The following is a 5457-nucleotide window of genomic DNA, read 5'->3' on the forward strand; positions in this document are numbered from 1 at the left end:
AATCATTCATGTCATGGATTAATTATTGACCAGGATAGGGAGCAGAAAAACAACATGCAGACCCATTTTGATAAGCATTTGGCTCCTGTACTCATGGCAGCCATTTTGCAATTTGGTCGGGGACTTGATCCACAGCATTCTTCCAGGTAACACTTGATTTGGATAGCCTGTAGAGCATCTACAGATGGACTATCAGTAACATTTTAACTAACTATCTACGAAACCTAGCTCCAACCATTATCCTATCCCTAAACCTAACCTTTAGCCTTAACCCTTACCCTTATTTTAAACCCAACCCTAACAGTAACCTTAGCAAGCAGTTGCTTATCAACAGATAGTGTGTTGACAGTATGACCTTCTACATCGGACTATCCAAATAAAGTGTGACCTTCTTCCAGGCCATAATCTAACATGAAACACCGACCTCATTTCAAAACTGTAGACTTAATTCAGCTTGTCTGCTGCAATAGAATAGTCACAAAACTGTAAAACCCGCTTATTTGGCACTCCAGGCAGGTTAAAGCAAACGCTAGATCTAGTTGAACGATTTCAAATAGTACTTGAACCCAGTTCTGGTGAAACGGCATCATGATTTTTTCTTCATTCTTCCTCTTTCATCACTGTAAAATAGAATGATTTGCATATCTCGGGAGGTGTCCCCGCTGAGATTTTCTGTGTGTTATCTGTACAAAATTTCCCTCAGTGCACTTTTAATCAGTCAACAGATAAGGGTGGGATTCTTGTGAAAAAAATTAACGGAATACAAAAAAAGTTAATGAGGTTTTTCCTGCACTACACCTCTAGAGGAATGGGTCCACTTAACTGCAATGTCATTATCCAGGAATTAAATGGGGACGGTTGTTTTGCAATGCAATCTATTTAGACTTTAATTGCATGTGAACGGTTCTCCCTACAACAAGGGAGCGAAGGCTCTGCGTGTGACCAGATATTCCAACCCGTCCAGGAGTTTGAGCTGTTCTCTATTTCTATAACAAGGAAGGATTGTTTTGTCACATTGTGGGGGGCGAAAGCGCTTGCGTGTCATCAACCTCAGGCAAACAGGTATTGGATGTAACCTAACAATGTTCCTTTTTAGTGTCACTATAACTTTTTTTTTTTTTTTATGTTGATTTTATCTTTGACCGTCATTCTAACCCCCGACCAGCAACTTCACTCCCACTTGTCTCCAGTTCCACATCCCAACCCTCAGCTTCCCTCAGCCCATGCAGAATAGGTGGTTGGAGTATGTTGGTCCCCAGTGCAGTGGTAGCCAGACCATAGACTTCTGGTTATGTATCTGGTTCTACTGAGTTACAGATCATATAAGGAAATCTATCAATTTAAATAAACTCATTAGGCCCTAATCTATGGATTTCACATGACTGTGAATACAGATATGCCTCTGTTGGTCACAGATACCCCCCCAAAACAGGTAGGGGCGTTAATCAGAAAACCAGTCAGTATCTGGTATGACCACCATTTGCCTCATGCAGCGCGAAACATCGCCTTTCCATAGAGTGGATCAGGCTGTTGATTGTGTCCTGTGAAAAGTTGTCCCACTCCTCTTCAATGATTGTGCAAAGTTGCTGGGTATTGGCGGGAACTGAAACATGCTGTCGTACACGTCGATCCAGAGTGTCCCAAACATGCTCAATGGGTGACATGTCTGGTGAGTAGGCAGGCCATGGAAGAACTGGGACATTTTCAGCTTCCAGGAATTTATACAGATCCTTGCGACATGGGGCCGTGCATTATCATGCTGAAACATGAGGTGATGGCGGCGGATGAATGGCACGCAATGGCCTCAGGATCTCAACACGGTATGTCTGTGCAATCCAATTGACATCGATAAAATGCAATTGTGTTCATTGTCCGTAGTGCTTGTCCATACCATAACCCCACTGCCACCATGGATCACTATGTTCACAACGTTGACATCAACAAACCGCTTGCCCACACAATGCCATATATTCTGTCTGCCATCTGCCCTGTACAGTTGAAACCGGGATTCATCCGTGAAGAGCACATTTCTCCAGTGTGAGGGTGTCCATTGAAGGTGAACATTTGCCCACTGAAGATGGTTATGACGCTGAACTGCAGTCAGGTCAAGACCCTGGTGAGGACGACAAGCACACAGACGAGCTTCCCTGATACTGCTTCTGACAGTTTGTGCAGAACACCTTCGGTTATGCAAACCCACAGTTTCAGCAGCTGTCCGGCTGGCTGGTCTCAGACGATCCCGCAGGTGAAGAAGCCGGATGTGCAGGTCCTGGGCTGATGTGGTTACACGTGGTCTGCGGTTGTGAGGCTGGTTGGACATACTGCCAAATTCTCTAAAACAACGTTAAAGGCGGATTATGGTAGAGAAATTACCATAAAATGATCTGGCAACAGCTCTGGTAAACATTCCTGCAGTCAGCATGCCAATTGCATGCTCCCTCAGAACTTGAGACATCTGTGGCATTTTGTTGTGTAACAAAACTACACATTTTATGGTGGCCTTTTATTGTCCCCAGCTTCTTGATATGCCACACCTGTCAGGTGGATGGATTATCTTGTCAATGGAGAAATACTCATTAACGGTGACGTAAAAAAAAATAGTGCACAGCATCTTAGAGAAAAAAGCTTTTTGTGCGTATGGAACATTTATGGGATCTTTTATTTTAGCTCATGAAACGTGGGACCAACACTTTACATTTATACTTTTGTTCAGTATATATTTGAAAATTTGTTTTCGAAAATACACAGCTTGATAGACTTGTAGGCTATTTCCACAGCCAAGTAGATACAACTATTCACAAAGGAAGGGAGAGAGAGAGACAGCTGCAAGTGAGCTCTCACATTTTTCAACATGTTGGAGTTAGATAAACTTGGATTTTTTGGCAGGGACATATACAGGATGCTACCCTCCACAGCATAACCTTCACTCCAGATCAAAACTCCAGACCTACACCTAATTTTGGACAAAATTACCTGGAAAGATTACTACTACCAAGGACTCATTTTTCCAAGATATACAGAGGGTGCTCTAACAAACAAAGAGCAGAGACCTGAGGACACCATCCAACCTGGAACTGAGACAGACCAGATGCAACTTCAATTCGCACTGAGGTGTGAAGTGAGCGGTGTCGAACCCTTTGAGCCCAACAAATGGCAGGAGTCTCACAGGCTACCCCACCAAAATCCAGAGGTCTTTGAAGTCCTCTCCCGCTGTTCAGAGACCATCCACTGGCATTTTCTACAATGAATCTGCCTCCAGAAATAAAAGCTTCTCCCAAGTGGGTGACACTTACTCCCAATGCCTGCTGCACTGCTGCACTGCTGCTTGGATTCCACCTGGCGATCTGTCCACCGTCTGCCCTGGCTTGTCTCGCCCTGTCTGGTACTGGTACCCCCACCACATTCCCCCTCTCTCCCGAGCTTTTGCTTGCCTCCAGCAAACAGGCACTGCTGGGGTGAGTGACTCTGAACTTACAATGTCTAGCCCCAAGTCGTTATATATTTTTTCTTGTGCATTTAGCTATTTTACTATTTGCCTCATGACTCCTGCATGCTTTGTTGACTATGAACTTTCTTGTTTACCCAACCGTGGGACAGACTATGTTGGTTCCCACACTCGGGACTCTGACTCTCTATTGGTTACACAGACTTTTGGCCTCCCATCCTATTCTAACCACACCTCGCCGGCTTTGTATTCATGTTACCTGATGAAATTGCTGTACAATATGATCTAACGCACATTCAAATGTCATAAATTAACACTGCAGAGCTCTGCCTGTCTGCACCGTGCCTTTATTGTATTACTGTTGATGATGTGCATGTACACCCTGGCCCATCTACTGTTGCTAGCTCTAATATCTGCTTCACTGATTTCTGCTCTCGTGAAAGCCTGGGTTTTCTGTACGTTAACACTAGAAGCTTATTACCTAAAATTGATCGATTAAAAGTGTAGGTTCACAGCTCCAATCCAGATGTGTTTGTCATTACTGAGACGTGGTTAAGGAAGAGTGTTTTGAATACTGATGTTAACCTTTCTGGTTATAACCTTTTTCGGCAAGAGAGATCTTCCAAAGGTGGAGGAGTGGCAATCTTTACCAAGGATCACCTTCAGTGCTCGGTTGTCTCCACCAGGTTTGTCCCCAAACAATTTGATTTGCTGGTTTTAAGCATTAAACTTTCAAATAGCTCTTCGTTGACTGTTGCTGGGTGTTATCGTCCTCCATCAGCACCGGCCTGTATCCTACCTGCCCGAAGCTCTCTCCTGGCCACCTGACCAAGTCCTAAAGCAATGGGACTCCCTAAATCTTTCTCAGATTATTACCAATCCCACAAGGTATGACTCCAAACACCCAGAAAATGCTACTCTCCTCGATGTTATCCTCACAAATAATCCTGGTAGGTATCAGTCTGGTGTTAACTTAAAGGTAAAATAAAAATAAAAAATAAAAAATACTGTAATACTGTAATGAGTGATCACTGTTTTACAGTGTTCGTAATGGCTGCTCAGTAAAACGACCTGCCTTGATTTGTCATAGACGCTTGGTAAAAAACTTTAATGAGCAAGTCTTCCTTCATGACCCGGCCTCTGTAAATTGGTATAGGATCAGCTTGATCCCCTCTGTCAAAGACACTTGGACCTTCTTTTTTGATATTTTCAGTGGTATTCTTAACCAACACCCCCATGAAGAAAATTACAATTAAAAACAGGTTCAGCTCCTGGTTCGACCATGATTTTGCAGAGTTACTCCACCTCAAGAATTGCATTTGGTGAAGGCTCGGCACACGCATACTCAGGCTGACTGGCTCTCATTCAGGCAAATGAGAAATAAGTGCACTCAGGCTATCCCGAAGGCCTAAATTAGTTATTTTAAGGAGCAGTTCTCTCTCTGTGGGTCTAACCCCAAGAAGTTCTGTAAAATGGTTTAAAGACCTGGAGAATAAACCCTCCTCCTCACAGCTGCCCATGTCCCTTAAAGTTGATGTGGTTGTTACTGACAAGAAGCACATGGCTGAGCTCTTTAATCACCACTTCATTAAGTCAGGATTCCTATTTGACTCAGCCATGCCTCCTTGCCCGTCCAACATTTCCTCATCTCCCACCCCTTCTAATGCGACTAGCCCCGATACTCCTCCCTCTTTTTCCCCTGCCCGCTACAAAGTTTCTCCCTGCAGGCGGTCACTGAGGTGCTGAAGGAGCTCCTGAAACTTGACCCCAAAGTTAGATGGTTTAGACCCTTTCTTCTTTAAGGTTGCCGCCAAGCCTATCTCTGACCTTTTTAACCTGTCTCTCCTCTCTGGGGAGGTTCCCATTGCTTGGAAGGCAGCCACGGTTCGTCTTTTATTTAAAGGGTGAGATCAAGCTGATCCTAACTGTTATAGGCCTATTTCTATTTTGCTCTGTTTATCAAAAGTGTGGGAAAATCTTGTCAATAATCAACTGACTGGCTTTCTTAATGT

The sequence above is a fragment of the Salvelinus sp. IW2-2015 genome, linkage group LG6.2 (genome assembly GCF_002910315.2).
Source record: "Salvelinus sp. IW2-2015 linkage group LG6.2, ASM291031v2, whole genome shotgun sequence".
Classification (NCBI taxonomy): Eukaryota; Metazoa; Chordata; class Actinopteri; order Salmoniformes; family Salmonidae; genus Salvelinus; species Salvelinus sp. IW2-2015.